Here is a 19,275-nt window from a genome sequence, read left to right on the forward strand (position 1 = left end):
ATTATTATTATTATTATTATTATTATTATTATTATTATCTGCACTGCTAAAATAATGCAGTTTGACATCATTTCAACAGACATGGCTCAATACTATGAAAATGTGAGATTTATAGTTTTGTGAGATATTTAGCCTTCTCTGTCAGAGAACTCTAGGGCCACAAGAAATAACAAATCCATAATTCCCTAGCTGTGACAGTTAAAGTGGCATCAAACTTCATTATATCTACAGTACAGATACAGCCGTAAATCCCTAAACGGCTGTCATGCTGGGTATCTAAGGAACCACCAATCTGTTTGCAAAGATCAGAAAAGTCCCTCCTAAAGATCCCAAACTAAAGATTACCTGTGAGTCCCCTTGTTGTGGAACAGCACTGTTTTGTGTTGCTCCCATATTGAGCAATACACTGCCATGCAATTGTAATTAGTTTCCACTCTCACTGCTTTGAGAAAGTGTGTGAAGACGCATCTTTTCAGTTTGGCCTTTTAGGAGTTTACTTATTGTCATAATTATTTGAATGGTTTTATTGTTTTGCATTGATTTTAGGTATGGTTACTAGCAGTCTTGAGTGATAGCTTTGTTTTTTTAACAGGCAGGCGGTTCAGTGATGAAATAGTAGTAGTTAACAACAACAAAACTTCCACATATGAAATAAAGCCTTGTTTCCAAAACAAACAAACAAACAAATGAAAACCAAAACACCACACAGTCAGCAGCACAAGACAAAAAAGTAAAGTTCCATTTTGGAATGCTTAAAAGTGATGTCCTAGGAATGTTTACCTGAATAGAAATTCAATTTTCTCTGATAAGGATTTTAGAATTGTTGCCTAAGTGCTCACCAAAGTGGAATAATTATAATCATAGTCATACAATAGAAACTATTTATTGTTATGTAAAGTGTGAACATTTCTCTCCCTTGCGCTACCTTAATATGAATTCCTCCTACAGATGCTAGAGGGGAACTATCAGAATTACGTCAACTTCAGAATACTATCTTTTTAAAAATCTGAGATGTGTTCAGATGGTGATGGTTTTCCAGGGAAATCTAGTGACTGCTGTTTCCACCCAGTCAGTGTAAACAGGTGCCAATGGCTGGCTCTCCAAGGAAAGGCAGAAGATTGGAAATTGATTACCCAATTAACCTCCTCCTTGCACTGGGAAGCGTAACAGCAGCCTTCCACCTGCTCTCAGACATTTTGCTCCACAGAGATAGTCAGCCAGTCATCCCACCACCTTTCCTTTACATCTACAAAATCCTTCTGTCTCTCCTCAGGGCTGACTATCAAGAAAGAAGTCTTCTCCCATACCCTTTGCTCAGTCAAATAAATATAGACTCAAGTGTTCACTCTACCAAGGAGTTTAATTGATCCTGACTTGTTTATTTTAAAGTGTGCATTTGTTTGCTTGGTAGTTGGAATTACAGTGGATCTAAAGCAAGTATTTCTCCTTTTTTCTAGATGGACAACTTTTTAGGATATTGCATCAACTGGTGTGGAGGATTGTGGTGTTGAAAGCAGGGTAGGTGAACCATACTTTTTGAGTAATATTTGGAAAGCAGGCCCTGAATTCTCACTTGGGTTGCCCTTTTAAAGATTCCATTCACAGTGTATGTGTCAAGTACAGAATAAAAAATCCTTATTCATGATGGTAATTCGTTATGGGAGCAATCCAGAATGAGTCTTCCCTTTCTCCTCTTCTGTTGTGGCAAGTTTTCTCTTAAATTTGTGATTAATCATAGTTTGTTGTGACATCTCAACTGTGTTAAATCTTAAATTTTTGAAACAACCCAATGCCACATCATGGGTAACATGGCTTGTTTCAGTGAACCATAGTTGCTTTTGGAGAATCTCAGGGCTGTTCCGCACGGGCCAAAAGTACGTGCGCAGCACGTACTAGGGTTAGAAAGGGGCGTCCTTTCTGGACGCCCCCAACCCTAGTATGTGCCGAGCACGTACAAAATGTTGGTGCCCATTCTACATGGGTGCTGCCATCTTGATGTAGCGGACGCTTAGCATCTGCATGTCATGGCACGGTAATAACACCACAAGTGCCCCATTGGCGCCTTGTGGCGTCATTACCACGCCACAAAAAAGCCACTTTTTGCGGCTTCTTTTTGCTGTGCGGAGGAGTCATGCAGTTTGGCCACTGAGGCTCCTCCACGCAGCAAATGAGGGCGCTTTACAGACCGCCCTTTGGGCGGTCTGGAAAGTGCCTCAGTTTGATTCATACATCTCCTATTCTGCCCAAATTGGCCTGATTCCCTTTAGGCTTGATCCAGATCAAAAGCACACCATTAATGTATGTTGTTTAAAAGGATACATATGCTGGTCTGAAATAATGAAGACTCCTGTGACACCTTTATGGCTAATCAATTTATTATAGCATAAGCTTTCTTGGACTATAACCCAGAATCTCTCATTCATGGAGTACACATATCACTCTCTGTTTCCGTTTCAGTATCTATGTTTTTATAAAAATGTGAAAGATTTTCAGTAGTCTGGTATTCCGTAAAGCTCTCAGACCCTGGCAGGAAACATACTGTCTCAGAAACTTCTATGTGGAGATCCCTTGGAATTACATTCCATAAGCATTTATACTGCGCAAATATTATCATCTTTGTTTACTATGAAACAATTATGTACAAATTTCAGAAGTGTCAGCGACTATCATAAATCTTGAAGCTACTAGAGAGGAAGTAGGATGAACAAATGCAAAAGGTCAAGTGTATTGTAATTTCTGAATACTAGCAGAACTTCCTACTGTGGAATATAGTTTCCCTTCCAGTAATTGGTTCTTATATAATAATGTTTTATACTTCTGCATAACTGTCCAGCTTCTACTGCTGACCCACTTTGCTAGTAGTGGCAGTAGTTATTATCTCAAAATTGCATGGACAGGTAGACAATAGAGCTTCAAACCCACAACTTTTCACTTTGGACAGATCCCTCAAGTACCTATTTCCCTAATAAGTATATAGGGGAATGGTGAAACTTCCATCTTCTTAAGAGAGATATGCCATTAGTCTAATACTCATTTTTAATTGAGATGATTCTGCATGTTTAACAAGCAGCATGAGTCAATTAACATATTAGAGAATGGATGTGACCATCAAGTGCTGAACTGCAACCAACTGTTTGGAAAAAAGTGAAAGATTTATGTACCATTTTATCCTAAGGAAATATGAAAAAAAAATGTGATCTTAGGGGAAGAGGTAGAGCAAATCCTACCAGGAAAATAAAGCTGGGTCTGGCACATTCTATCAGTGTTCAGACTTGTCAGATAGCTCTCATGTCATTTAGATGCTGTTCAATGCCTATAACTGAGGCAAAACAAAAACAAAAAAAAAACCCTCGAGATTGGATTTCTGCAACGCACTCTACATGGGGCAACCCTTATACCAAACCCGGAAGCTACAAATGGTACAGAATATGGCAGCCAGGCTGGTCACTGGTACTTCCAGGGCCAGCCATATTATACCGGTGCTTAAAGACCTGCATTGGCTGCCTATTCGCTTCTGGGCACAATATAAGGTGTTGGTGATGACCTATAAAGCCCTAAATGGCTTGGGCCCAGGATACCTAAAGGACCACCTCTCCCCGTACATTCCGTCCCGCACCCTCAGAACATCTGGGCAGCAACTACTTAGGGTGCCAGGGGCCAGGCTTACCTCCACTACGAGGAAGACATTTTCCATCGCCGCCCCAGCCCTTTGGAACACGCTGCCCACAGAGCTCCGCTCGGCCACCTCCCTGGCCCAATTTAGAAAGGATCTAAAAACCTTTCTATTTCAGGTTGCATTCCCCGACTAAAGTCCAGTGGGCCTCCCTTCCTCTTTTTTGGCATGAGGACTGGCTAACGGGGTTTTTATTCTGTCTTGTTGTATTCTTTTTAATCTTGTTGTATATTTTGTGTTTTTACTGTTTTATTGTGTTGTTAACCGCCCTGATCTTTGGAAGGGCGGTATAAAAATAAAAATTTTATTATTATTATTAAAAAGGACAGGAAAATAAAGTTTAATTCTAATGTATCAAGTCTAGAGGTACAAAATATATTCATCCTCGGAAGACATGGTGGTTGTCCAAGGTCTCCAGAGAGTTCAGTTTTGTGCTGAAGATTAAACTGGCAGCTCCATCTCATAATTTGTGTTCACAACTCATAAACCTTTTCTTAAATTGAACCAGTTTTTATATGTAATGCATTTAAAAACACATATATACAATACTCTGATTTTCTCTCCATCATATTTTTGCTCTCTTCCAATGAGCTCAGACAGTACCCTTGGCGCTCTCCCTTTCTCCTCAAGATTCTTGTAAGATATCTTTGGGATGAAGGAGAGAGTGATTGGCTCAAGATTACTTAGTGAGTTTCATGGTTCTGAGGGAGCTAAACCCTGGATCTCCCAAAACCCAGTCCAACACTCTAGCTAGTGCATAGTCAGCCAGGTTTATTGTATTGCTATATTATCTTTCTCTGGTAGAACTAAGAAGTGAAGAGTGATTTTTTTTACATTTATAAAAAGATTATTCATGTTTTAAAACTATAAAATGTAAATTTAAATAAAAGTAATACTTAAGAGTCAAGCATAGTATGAAAATGTGTATACCCTCTCCAACCCCCTGCATAAGGCAGTGGTTTACTGAGATGTATATGCACCAATGAATAGCAGCTGCTATAGTTTATATTTCAGAGGAAGGAAATGGCAAAACCACCTCTGAGTATTCCTTGCCTAAGAAGACCCTAAGTCAACAGGAAACTTGAAGGCATGTACACACACACGTGCACACACACCTGTGCTACAAACTAGTTTGGGTGTAAAACCTCATTCACTGTTCAGTTTTTCCATCTTCCCAGATCTTTTGAATATCTATTTTTTTCCTTTGTCTGTTCTTGTGGTCTGTGGAGAGCCACTGTCATTTACAATTATGCTTGCTGGTAAAACAAGATACAACAATAAAACCCGATGGTACTGCCACAGAGATAAAACATATGATAAGTTATTATTTTAGTAGATCAGCAGGATGGCCCACTGCAATGAGCTCCTCTCCCACGGCTTTGATTCTGTTCTTTTTCTGGATACTGAGAGACACAACAAAGGAAGGAGAGAAGGATAAGAAAACAAGGTTCCTTATCATATAGCTGGAATTAACTGTGAAACAACAAGCATAATGGGGACTTACCTGAATTACACATCAAGCTCTTTGTGCCACATAGAGCCCCCCAGTCCATATAAACTATTTACAGAATGCTTTGGGAATCCTTGCTGGTATTATATTATTAATTCAGGACCGAACAGTTGTGTGACTCTCAAAGAAATCACCTGCTCCATCACTGAATGTTTCTTAGTGCTAATGCCTAATCCTACACTGGTTTGCTCATTTGCTCCGGCTTTCTTTTTCTTTTTCCTTTCCTTTCCTTTTTGTTTTGTTTTTTGCGGGGTGGGAATACTAAGAGGAATGAAAGGAAACAAGGGCTCCTAGGATCAAAGGATCAGGCTCAGGTTTGCTGCTACTCATTCCTATTCATGCATAATATTAACATCAGTCAGGTTAAGGCATGGCAATGTCTCACAAGTTCTGCAGTTTAATAACTCAAGGCCATTAGACAAAGGAAGGGTCTACTGCACAGGCAGATTCATTACAATAAGCAACATGGTGTTGCAGCTTATTCTTCCCTGTGCCCCTGTAAGATAGGCCCTTCCATTCATATGTAGTAGACAATGCTGTCCCATCACCAGTCTTGAAGTAAGATTAAACTGCCACTCCAGTCACTGTGCATGGAAAAGCGGGGAAATGCCATCTTGTCTTTCACATGGGGCAGCAAAATGTCTTGGTTCAGCTCTAACGCTAAATATAGCAGTTGTGAAGAAGAGAACAATTTCATAGATACAGTTTTACTTGTACATGACAAGCTGCATCAGTCAACTTCCCTGTTGCATGCATTCTCTTTTATCACTGGTTATGCACTGACAGATCTGAACAACATATGACTTACCAAATACAGGTCACCAAGCTTCTATTGCTTTTCATCAGGCTCTTGATAAATATCCCCACCCACCCTCACTTGGAACTTGAAAAATAGGCTTGTTTTCTAGAGCCGAACAGACCACAATTACTGGCTAATTAAGGCTGGGTGGGTTGCCATTTTTTGGACCTGACCTTTGGTCTGCCTTTTACACTGTTTGTGTAATTAAAGTATCTGTGTGCCTCAAAAAGCCAACACAATATCTGAAATTTCTGTTTGAAGAGATTTGCATGCATATATGAATTGGCCCATGCTGGTGTCAAGATGTGACTTGTGCAAAACAGCCATCAAAAAAAGTACAGTTGACCCTCTGGTTTCACGGGGGATCTGTTCTGGACCCCCCACACACACACACCATGAAAATGGAGTTTCACATATATTCAAGCTTCACTGGCTTAAATATAGGCGTGCGACTGCACGCTGCAGGCACATGCCCTATTATTTCCTCTTCTATTCCTCCCTCGTGTATAAGTTAGGGACGCGGGTTCAAAAACTGAGAAAACAGAGGGAGGACTGTACTGTTGGTGAAGCAATAGCATAGATAGTATCACTGAACCTTCCCAAGAAGCTTGCCTGCAATGTCTCCTTTGGACACTTACTTGGAAATAAGCTTTTCTGAACATATGGAGGACATTTCTAATTACACACTGTGGTTGTATGAGTCTTCTTTATTGTTACATGTCTATCAAGTCAATGATTTATTCAAAGGAAGTTTACTAATGCCTTCCCTTAAGGCTGAAGATGTCATCCAGTGGATTTCCATGGTTGAGTAGGGATTCAGATTCTGGTCTCCCAGAGTTTCACTCCAATACATGAACCACCACACCACACTGGCTCTCAAGAGTTTTAATATTTAAGAATGTTTCAGTTATAATGAATGGGAAAAGTCATCTGCCATCCTTCTGCAAGTAGGCAAAATCAATAATAGTCTGCCTCGCAATGTTGAGCTACCATCTTAAAAACAGTTCTGGGGTCCATGAGCTTCATGACCAGTTTGATCCTATCTATCTCCAGTCTAGTTCAGCCCAGCAGCTCTGTTTCCTGTGTAGGAAGGCAAAGAGAGGAATAACAGCAACCCACCATGTTCATTTTGCAGAAGAAGAGGAATACACTCTTAATCTTTCTGCAAGGCCTCTAAGGCTATCACTCAGCTGTGTTTTTAAATGGTCACAGCTGGATATTTATGGTTGATTAAGATTTCTGTTGAACAATGGGCTACTTTAATTTTCCTTGGACTTAAATAAAGTGGTAAGACAAATTTATCAATGGCTGGAACAGGTGGCTCCCAAACTACATCGTTCCTTTAGCTAAGCAAATTGAGCACTGTGTAGGCAGTGGAGTACAATCAGTGTATTTTTCAAGAAGTAATTCAAGACATCTCAGCAAGAAGCTCTTCGGATGCTTTCCCACATACAGCAGCCGTATCAGCAATGCATGGATTACCAATGTGCAGCATTTCCTTCTGTCCAAAACCTGAGCTATGTTTGCTAATCATCTAATTTATATTTCTGCTTCTTTTGTTTCCTTCAGTCTTATTGTTAGCCAATAAGCTAACAATAATTTAGAATTTGCAGACATTGGTGTAAAATAATACTGAACGAGATAAAGCAATGATCTGATTTAGTCTAAGGGGCTGTACAGATGAGTGGCATCCAGCCACCCCTTTAGTGGCTGGATTGGTGCTGGAGCAACCGCATGCCACGGCACTGATCTGGCCTCCAGAGAGTGCAAGAAGGAGCTGCAAAAAGTGGCTCCTTTTTGTGTTCTCTAAAGGATGTCATAGCCATGGTAGTGCAGCTTTGTGATGCCCTTTCGGCACTGCATGACAGGGGATTGGACTGGATGGCCCTTGGGTTCTCTTCCAACTCTATGATTCTATGTGTTATTAGGCTACAGCACATACTGAGATGGATTCTTGATGGAACATTTGGTTACAAAATGAAAAGCAAAAAACCACACAGCTGTTACTTAAACCTGTAAGTTCATACAGAATTCTTTCCTTCTTACTCTGTAATGAGCAGTCAAACTTACTACCTCTGCTAGTGGCAGCTAAGTGTGGAGAATGGGGACCAAGAAATATAGCATAATGATGTTAGGGCATAATAGCAACTGCATATTATAGTAAGGGCTGGTGCTGTTGGATTCCAGCATTCATCAGCCCAGGCCACCCTGGCCAATATCTAACATGATGAGAGTTGTACTCTAATAACATCATTATTTCCTGGACCCTGTAGTAAGGTGTGGGTCAGTACTAATAAATAATTCCAGAAGCATCCCCTGCAAGGTCCTATTTTGTGATTAATGAGGTAGGAAAATGTCATTGAACAGTAGTAGATCTCCCAACATAACACTAGTTTTTTTGTGGATCTTCTCCCACCATCACAGCAGAAAGAGACTGTAGATGGAAAATATAAATACCTCTACTCATGGACTCTCTGGAATTTGCACGAAACGGTGGTGAATAACTATAACAACATAATGAAAGGCATTTCCAGGTTTCAAAAGAAACTTAGCATGTGACAAATAAACCAACAGAGCCGGGTGTAGTATGTGTTTGTAACATCCTGGAGCATGAGGTTCATGTGAACTGAAATCGCCATCTAACATCCGAACCCCACATGTGAACATGTGAAGACGCTCTCATTAACAAACAGGTTAGCCTCAATACTAAACAGCAACATGTGTGTCTGTCATAGCCCAGTTCCAAATACATACATAATTAGTATCAGTATGAAGAAGCCAGTCTGATGTAGTGGTTTGATTATTGGACTACAACTCTGGAGATCAGGGTTTGATTCCCTGATCAGCCATGGAAAACCACTGGGTGACCGTGAATGAGTCACACACTCTCAGCCCCAGAAAACCTTGTGATAGGGTCAGTTTAGGGTCACTGTAAGTCAGAAACAATTTAAAGACACACAACAACAACTGAGTGGGACCTTATACAAATATCAGTGTGCATGCAGAAGGCTTCTAAACAGGGGTTCATGTCCCTGTGGATAAAGTCCTTTACACATAACAAACCCCTCCCCACCCACACACCATCATTCCCTACCTAGAATCTTGGCTGTATCTGGCTTCAGTCTTAAGTGTGAGTAAATATTTCAAATAAATCATATTTGGAATTACATTCTTCCACATACTACTTTCTAATCTGCCACAGTCAGTGCAAATAGTGCATATGCAGCTGATGTAAGGCAGAGGGGTTGTGTTGTATATTTGCAATTACTTATTTTCAACATATTCCATCCCACCAAGAGAGACAAGGTTCCATCTCAGCAAGACACTATAGAAGACAATTACATTTTGCTGCAGCATCCTACAAAAGGCAGTTACATTCCTCACAGAATTTCAGAGGCTGTGAAAGCTGCTTTATTTCATCAGGCCTTTGATTCATTTTAATATACATGCCCTCCAACATTTTATACATGAAAACCAGCACATATGTGGCCAAGCAGCATTAGAGTGTGATCAAGATGACAAAAATTTAAAAATGAGTTAAAAGACGCTGCAGACATTTTCTTTTGCCTGACTCTACTGGGAAAGGCAAGATTCTACCCTCTCCTCTCCCTGCACTTAGTTAATTGAGTGCAAACAACTTTTGCATTTTGTTTGCAGCATTTGAAGTAAGATGAGGATGAAGGGGGAAACTGAGAGGATGAAAGGTAAACTGGGGCAGATGAGAAAGTGAAACAACAAAATATTAATCAGGCCTTTCCCCACCTAACTGGGATAGTTGGAGGGTTTGATATTATTTAGTGTTGCTTTAAACCCTGGGTAGAAATTGGGAGGCTGTCCAAATGTATTGAATCTCACCATTGGATTTCCTATTCTGTTTCCTATTCAATTCCTAGCATCTCAAAGCAGAATAAATCCTGCCTGAAACTGTGGAGACTCACAAGTATATTCAGAGGCATTATTGTTGTGTGCTTTCAAATTGTTTCTGACTTATGGTTACCCTAAGACTATCACAAGGTTTTCTTGGCAAGATATGTTCATAGAGGGTTTGTCATTACCTTCCTTTGGGGCTCAGAAAGTATAATTTGCCCAAGATCACCCAGTGGGATTCTGTAGACAAATTGGAATTCGAACCCTGGTCTCCCAGTGTTCGGGTCCAACACTCAAACTATGACACCTGGCTCTGATTCACAGAACTGTTCAAGTACAGTCTAAAGTAAACACATTTTCATTGAATTGTTTGTTTGAAAGCTATCAAAATAATCATTTTAGAAGAATCTGTCCTCCCTTGTGGAACGATAGCACAGAAGCTCTATAGACGGTGCTGGTGTCCCAAGCCTTTAGCAGCTGTACGCTCCACTCACCCCACCCCAATAAGAATGAATATAAGCTTTAATAGTCTCTGAATGTACTGGCAAAGTAACATTATTGCTTCATTTATGTAGTGATGCTTCCAAAACATTTGCACTTAAAAGGCACAATAAAGAGGTGTCAGAACAATCACAAGGCTGCACAATTTTTAAACAGCAGCAAAGACATTTTGTACTCTACAAGACAAGCTGCTGGCAAGAGGTCTGTGTTTTATCACCATCTATGCTGATTCTCATTACTTTATTTATACTGATTGCTCATTTGCCTTCAAAGCCTTTAGGGAATAAAACAGGGAGAGGTGTATATTTAATCAGAATGCTGATATCTACTGAAACCTCCATAGATGTGCCAAAGCAGATCCTGGGCTTTTAAATGACTATGAGTGCATCTACATTGTAGATATAATACAGTTTGACACCGCTTTAATGGTGTAACTCCATCCTATGAAATCCTGGGATTTATGGTTTTACAAGGTTTTTAGCCTTCTCTGCCAACGAGTGCTGGTGCCTCACAAAGCTACAGATTGCAGGATCCTACATGATGGAACCATGGCAGTTAGTCATGCCATACTGCATTATTTCAACAGTGTAGATACATCTGAGAAAGAGACAAATATGAATGGTATCCGCTTGGAAACATAGAGCATTCCTTTCCCATTCTTTAAAGAGTTTCAGAGCAGAAAAGGAGCCAACAAACATGATTTCTCCTATGTTGTTGCCACAGTTGCCTCACACCTTTCCCAACTAACTTAAAAAGAAAAATGACTAAAGAAAAATGACTACAGCCCATTTTCCTAGTAAATGGAGCTGAGATTTCTGGAGCACTCATATGTGACATTTGAGAAAGCACATACTTCTTAGCCATTTACATCACACAGCATAGCTAGCTTGTGGTTTTGTTTTTATTTTTGTTGAAGACTGGAGGTGTATCCAGGATCAAAGGTAGAAAGCAGCCTACATTTTGGTAGCCTACAACTAATGTAAAGGATACAGCACAGTAGCCAAACTGTGCATGAAAACCTTTCAGAGATATTTTGTGTTTAGTTTTTTGTGGGGTTTTTGGGCTATGTGGCCATGTTCTAGAAGAGTTTTCTTCCTGACGTTTCGCCAGCATCTGTGGCTGGCATCTTCAGAGAAGATGGAGATGCCAGCCACAGATGCTGATGAAACATCAGGAAGAAAACTCTTCTAGAACATGGCCACATAGCCCGAAAACCCCATAAAAAATATGAATGCCGGCCATGAAGCCTTCAACTCCAATTTTTGTGTTTCTTTGCTTGTTGTAATCATAGGGTGAGCAGTGAAGAGTCCTCTGCCAACCAGTCTTGCTGTGAACATCACAAGCAATCCCCCTCACAATGACTAAATTCTGAGCAAGAAAATCTGGAGAGTCATAATAGCACCACAACAGTTGTGTTACCTCAGAACAAACACCTAGCTAGTTCATAATTCTGTTGACAAAGAAGCCAACTACTTGCCCACAGGAAGCTAACAAGCAATCCTACAATTCATTGGTATGTGTGTATGTAGCTTCAAGTTGCCTGTTGAGACTTAGGGTGACCACATGAATTTCATAGGTGGTTTTACAAGTTCTTTCCTCCAAAATACAGCCTACTGTGTACAGCACCTGATATTCATTGGCAGTCTCTCATCTAAGTACAGTCCGCCCTCCCCATACACAAGGGATCCATTCCGGATCCCCTGCGTATGGGGAAAAGAGTGTATGCTCATGCCCCATTGAAAATAATGGGGCATGCGGTGCTAACTGGGGCATGCTGGCTGCAGAATTCTTATGAATTCTGTATGAATTGTATGAAACCCGTTCATACAAAAAAGCAACGTTACCTGGATACAAGGAGCACATTGGTGCAACAGAATCCTCCTGCTCCCCATCAGTGATATAGAAAAGTATACTCCTTTTGGTGCTGGAGGGAATATATAGCCAACTAAATAGGAACCACTGATAGTCCAATTGTGAAATATTTTCTCCCAACCTCATTTAGTGTTGTCCATGCTGGCATACCTCCCTTTTTTCCTGCATGGTGAATTCCAAAGTTGGTGTGCAAAAAGTGATTCTTTTCACCTGTTTTGAATCTCCCACCATTCAGCTCTGCTTTCTCCACAACATAACACTTGTCTGTATGCTGCTTACTCATTCAGAAAGTAAAAGTGCAGAGGTCATGTGCAGCAGCTGTATAGTGTGGATGGCAATGACTGGTTTAGAAAGCCACAATTGTAGTAGTTGGCCTGTTATAGTTTTGAAGTCAGAAAAGCAAAATGTTAGGTTGGCAGGCACTGCTATGGCATACCAAAGCACAACATACCGACCCAGCCCATATGATTTTAGATAATAATGATGACCTCTCTCTTGTTCCATATAGTATATCTCATCAACTCTGGCTTTATCCTAACAGTTCACAGAATGTGAAAATGGAAAACCCAAAGCTTCTGCCTATCTGGAAAAATCAACTGTAAGCTACTGATTATCGAAGAATACTTGCCTTGCAGTTAGCGTCCTGTTAAAAAAGAACAATAGGCTGTGATTGTGAGGATGATTATCTGTGAGTGTTGTTACTTAGCAGCTGCAAATGTGAAAGCCAGTATGTCTAGGAGAAACAGTATTTAGGACTGTTGTACCACAATGAGCTGTGAAACCCCAAGTGTCCTGATGCTGATGAATGCAGAATTAAATGATTTTGAAATGGGAAATGTAATGGTATAGCTGTTGCCTTTTTTCTTTAAGAAAAACAGGGACATTGTGTTTGTGCATAGCTGAGAGCTACAGTTTAACAGCTTGTAGAGAAAGAAAGATACATGGGAATAAACGTTCAGTATTTCCAAGAGATACAGAGGCTATGTTCTCAGACATTAATAGCTTGGATTTACCAGCCCAAAATCAAGCCATGTGTCCAACCACAGTCCCCCCTCACTTGCTCCTGATTCCATATCCAGTTTTTTTAGGCAATGAATAAACCGCAAATAAAAATTTGGGCCAGGAAAAAAAAAGCTTGATGTTTTCAGATTTTTTACCACAGATGTTATCACACTGAAGCCTGAAAGTGCTTATTTTCTCCAAACCATGTCCAGTATTTATCACTTTGGGAATTTTGATCATTGGTCAATTCTTGTTTCATTTTGATACTTAATGGTTATTTTGTGGGGTTATTTTGTGAATGGTTTAAATTATTTATTATTACTAATAGTCAGAATCATGTTGGGCAGTTACAAATGAGTAACCTAGAGTTATGCACACATGATTGCTATGTATTCATTATCCTAGTTTAGGGGATACATAGGGACTGTGAAAGTCTCTCAATCTCCACTTACCAGGAAGCTGTCATTGCAGTTGATGTGGCCAAGTAACTGGGGTAGTGGGGATTGGGACAGGAGTTAATATATAGCACCATAACTAAAGTAATTCACAACTGTAAATCCCAAACAGGATCCCAGCCAACAACAACAATAAGAATAAGAAAATAGCACAATCAGTGTACAATATGCAGTTGTTCCACATTTATATGTGATCCTAAGTTACAGGATGAGTTACCTTGTGCCCAGCAGATGCTTTGAACAACATTTCTGCTTCAGATCAGCTGTATGGCCAGTGATCATGTGTCTGGGGATGCTGGGTATCATGTTCCATCACATCTAGAAGGTACTGCCTTGGGGAAGGTTGGAACAGGACATGGACACCTAAGGGTTAGTTCAAATGCTTCAAAGAAAGGGTATGTTCTGGGGAAGACTTAACAGATAAGAGGGCAAGATAGACTAGAAAAGCTCAATTGTCATGCATTAGCTTATTAACAGTCCTAATATTCCTCCAGCATTTGGAATGTACTAGAATATTCAAAAATTTTGAAGAATGATTAAAAAAAACCATTTTATTTGAGTATCAAGAAACCTTGATAAACAGACTGACAAGAATCTTTGCAGTTCAGGACTTATTCTGAGAAAAAGTTGCATGTCATTGTTTCATGAAGAAAATATTATTTTCTTACTCTGAAAAAGTGCAGTTTCCTGAGTAGAAAATATTATTTTCAGTGTTAAACAATCACTGTCAAATTTTGCATAGAATAAACATAAAATTGTGATGTTTATAGGCTTAGAGAACTAGATGGTTCTTAAAGACTTTCTTACAGTGGGAAAAAAATTACAGAAATTGTTTGTTGCTTCCTTTGAGAAGAAAATTAGTAAAAAAAAGTGCATTCTTTTTCTGTGCTTGCATTTGTCAGTATCTCCATTGTTCATTGCTTTAGTTCTATTAAGTGTAAATATCATTGGTGAAATGACTATGAATAGCTGAAATGTGAAGGCCATAAACTTGGACCTTAACCTCTAACTTAGTCCAAGAATTTGGAATTTTAGTTACATTCAGAGAAACATGACTAAAAGAATATGTGAGAGCAAAGGTTAACTCACAATAGAAGCAACACTATTTTCTGATCTATTTTCAGAATGATGCTATAAAAAGCATCCCATAGATGTGCAATTTTATGGCATGATTGTACAGTGATGTGTGATCAATATATATGAGATTTTAAAAAGTAACATAAGCACACATTCACACAGGTTTCTTCTCCAAGGTTTATAGCACAAAAACCCTTGAGGAGCATTAATAGAAGATGGATATGAGCCACAAGAATAACGAGGGAGAAAAAATGAGTCAACCACAGATAATGGACTTAGCCTTTATTGCAACTGGAAAGTGGAGACCTACAGAAGTTGTTCATAGTTCAGTTTCAAATGCAGGTGGCATCATCCAAAAGTTACATTGTTTACAAAGGGGAATATACTCGGAGGATCTATCAGACTTTTGGGAGTACATCCTTGTTCTTTAAAACAACAATGGCAAGGTGTTATTATAGGAGGCAGAACATGGCATAAATGTCACTAATGTTAAAGAATTGTTTCAAGTGGGAAAACCTAAATGGGCCTGCTGCACCATGCACTCCTTTCATTTAGGAGAGGGAGAAACCTGACTTTGAAGGCATCTGAATCAATTCCCAGTTCAAATTAAATTTGCAATATACAGTAAAGCTCCAGTATGTCACTCCCTTTACAACAAGCCCTTAAAAGTCCAAACAAATTTTTCATTTAGAAAAAGCTGAAGAAAGATTATGAATTGCAGAACATGTCCCTTGCTTTTATCGGCCATTAAAGTCAAGTTACAGTTCTTTTACCTTAATAATGTGTGCCCTGGAGATGGCTCTGACAAGAAAAGTAATCATGGAATAGTGTCACCATAACTGGGCAGTCAAAATCATGCTGTCTCTTCCTGTTTAGGAATGTGCTAGTACTGGTCTGAAGTAGCTCACCAAAGCACTGCTGTGTTTTCCAGCAGGGTATCTACTATATGTCAGCTACTCCCAAGCAATCAGCCATGGGGCTAGAGCAGCATTGGTGACTGGCATGTTCACACAGAGTGGTGCCAGTAGGGGGATTTAGGGAGTGTGGACAGCACCGGATGTACACTGCAGGGGGGTGTACACCTGGTATGGTGGTACACCATGTGTGAGGCTAGTGCAGCAGCTGAGCTAGTGAAAAGGGCCATCATGTCACTTTGTCACGTGCCCAGCAATTGTGCAAGACCTGAAACAGCTGCCTGGAACTGTATCATTACCCCTCAAACAGTGAGCACTGCCTTTCATTTAGGATCCAGCTCAGCTGTTCCCAGGAGCAGTCAGATCAGAACCCAGATGGTTGTCAGAGGCCCAGCACTACCAGCCATGGTCTGGAACACCGACAGTGGGTGAAAACAAGCACACAGTACCCACTGTTTACACATGCTCTTCAGTAGCAAGAGGTTTCATTTCAGGGAGCCACTCCCACAGCATTATGTTAGTAACATACACTTTATGTACAATGGCAAAATCAAGGGTTGCTTATTGGAAGATAGATAGATAGATAGATAGATAGATAGATAGATAGTATTTTCAAGATGCTTGAATCAGTGGATAAGGAATCTGTGGAATGGATGGCTAACTGTATAATATTTCAGGTGCCTTTTACTATTTCCCAGTTACTGATGATAAGATTAAACCTTTAAATCTTAATATGTAGTTCAGGCTGAGTCTCCTTATCCAAAATGGTTATGAGCAGAATGTTTTAGATTTTCAGGGGGGGGGGGATTTTGGAATACCTGTATTTCCATCTAGATACATAATGAGATATTTTGGAGATGGGATACAAAATTCATTTATATTTCATATACATTTATATATTACATTCCACTGAAGGCAATATTATACAGTTAGCCATCCATATCCACAGATTCCTTATCCACTGATTCAAGCATCTTGAAAATACTATCTTCCAATAAGCAACCCTTGATTTTGCCATTGTACATAAAGGACACAATTTAGACTGGCATTGTATTTAATGGGATGAGTATCCATGGATTTTAGTAACCATGGGGGGTCCCGGAACCAAACATCAGTGGGTTCCAAAAGCCCACTGTACAATATTTTTAAATAATTTTGTTCAAGAAACCACATTTGTGCACATTGAAGCATCAGAAAGCAAGGTTATGACTATCTCAGCCACTCATGAAAAAAGTTTGGGATTTTGGAATTCCAGATAAGGGAGATTCAACCTGCAACCCTATAGTGGATGTGTATGCAATTTGTTGAAGTTGCTTTAGACTATGAGAAAGGGTTAGCTGATGAATAATAAACAAATGCCCTCTCAACATGCACAGGCATCGAGATAAGGGAAAGGATACAGTTCATAGGCAGAGCACATGATTTGTATGGAGAAGATCTCAGGTTTGGTAACAGGCATCTCAAGTTTTTTAAAAACAGCCATAGAGGATAGGGTCACAGAAGATGTGAAAGAACTTTGGCTCATGGCTAATCTACACCTAAGTATATTCTGCAAATTGCTGCAGATTTTTGCACATTCCCATTGACAGTTAATTGTCTTCACTTCACTTTGCAAATTCACATCTATTCACCCTGCCTCTGCCAAAAATGCAAATTGCATGTGGCTGGATTGCATTCTATTTGACTGGGAAAAAAGAACATTTTAATCATGTCGAAAGCCCTCACACTCTGTAGGGCTCAGATTGAGCCCTACAGCACTAAACCTACCTGAAAGTTTAGACCCAGAGAAAATAATTTGATGTAGTATAATGAAGATTCTTAAATGAGGGTGGGAGGAGATGTGTGTTAAGGGAGGAGGGGGGCCATTTCCAAGAAATGATCCTGTTACAGATCATTTTTACTTAAAAGAGGTACACGTGGGCTGGAACATTACAGTGTGCTAGTTCTATTCTCTGTTCTCACTTGGGACTAGTAGCCAGACATGTATATCTGTTCTTTCACAATGCAGTTTACTAATAAATAAATAAGTGCAATTTTTCATAGAAGAAAAGCAACTGAAAGCATTTTATCAAGCCCAGCCCTGGTTCCCTTCCCCCACTTCCCACCCACCCTTCTAATGCACACAAAAATCTTTGTGCTTGGTTTGGCTAGTGTCATCATCTCATTAAAATGTTGCCATGCAAATGTATCGTAAGTGTTGCCTGAAGATTTCTGTCTCATGCAAAATTTAGCTTAAATTCTTCTGGCATCAAATACTTTCTTACGCACAAACCTTCTGTTTGATTTGCTGACATTCCTTCTTAGTCGGCTCTCATGGTGATTCATTATCTCGTGATATAGATTTCCAAGTATCATCTTTGCATTGATTTTTATATCTTTAATAACCTCTCCACTGAAGATGGCTCCACTTGGTGTCATTGATCGCATCAAAAATTCAAGGCTTACAGAAATACTAGAGGGCTAATTGGTAGCAGAACATTTCAGACTTAATCTTAATGCAGTCTTAATCTTTAGCACTAAACCTACCTGAAAGTTTACTTGTTGGGGCTAAAGGGAAGATTTGAATATGCAGCTCATAATTACCTAATGTGAGACACACAAAATACACAGAAAACCTAGTGATTTAGATCTGGTATCCTTAAAATCAAGTGTCTTTTGGGCATCATACTTTAAACCTTGGATTAGCTATGTCTCTAAGCCCTAAATCATTTTACTCCCTAGAACCATAAATGAATATACACCTGCTGACAGGCAAAAAGACAGTCTGGCTAAGTGTCCATTTGGAAGGTTAAATTTTCTCATATGGATTAAGACACCACTAATCTACTTTTGATTTTAAGCAGGTATGAACCACAAGTATACAGACAAAGGAACTCTATTCTGTGTTCTCCTCTCCCTCTGGCTGCCTTCTCAGATTTAACCCTGGTGGTGGAAAAGGATCAATTGGGGTTGCTGGAGACTTTGTGAAGAACATTGGCATAGGCTCTAGCTATTTGTCATCTCCATGCCCCCCATAATGCTTCTGGGCCCCAAACTCAATCCACTTGCTGAAATCTGTGCTGCTTGCCACCCACAACCATTCTCTACCATTCTGGATTTTTATTTCAGCACTACCAAGGATTTGCACCACAAAACCCAGTCATAAGAGCTCCACCGGGTTTAAAAATAGTGCTGTTGACCAGAACAAGGCTTTTGGGCCCAAACAGGCCAAAATAAAGCTGCTTTGGGTCACTTTGGAGGTATGCTGTTTAAATGACGTGTGGATCCTAAGAGGCTGGAAGCCATGCCAAAGCCATGTTCCAGTCCTAAGGACTGGAGCGCAGCTTTGGTGCAGCTTCTGGCCTCTTAAGGTGCATGTGTCATTTAAACAGCATACCTTCAAAGTGACCTTTATTTTGGTCTGTCTCTTCAGGCATTACAATAAGGCACTGATCATATTATCTGTCTTGGGGTACAGTATTAATGCAGTTTGGTGCCACTCTTAACTGCCATGTCTTGATCCTGTGGAATTCTAGGATTTGCAATTCAAGGCCCATGTGCCGCATGACAGAGTGAGCTCCCATCACTTGTCACAGCTTCTACCAACCTAGCAGTTCAAAAGCATA

At 39.9% G+C, this 19,275-nt stretch overlaps 1 long non-coding RNA gene across 4 annotated transcripts in view; it reads left to right on the forward strand.

The window, feature by feature from the left end:
• LOC121928911 overlaps positions 1-19,275 on the forward strand; it is a 180,472-nt gene that overhangs the window by 139,081 nt on the left and 22,116 nt on the right. For all 4 annotated transcript variants that reach the window (XR_006103595.1, XR_006103596.1, XR_006103594.1 and 1 more), the window contains one exon: positions 1,458-1,518. This is a non-coding gene — a long non-coding RNA (uncharacterized LOC121928911). The remainder of the gene's footprint in view (positions 1-1,457; positions 1,519-19,275) is intronic.

This window comes from Sceloporus undulatus, chromosome 4 (genome assembly GCF_019175285.1).
Source record: "Sceloporus undulatus isolate JIND9_A2432 ecotype Alabama chromosome 4, SceUnd_v1.1, whole genome shotgun sequence".
Taxonomy (NCBI): Eukaryota; Metazoa; Chordata; class Lepidosauria; order Squamata; family Phrynosomatidae; genus Sceloporus; species Sceloporus undulatus.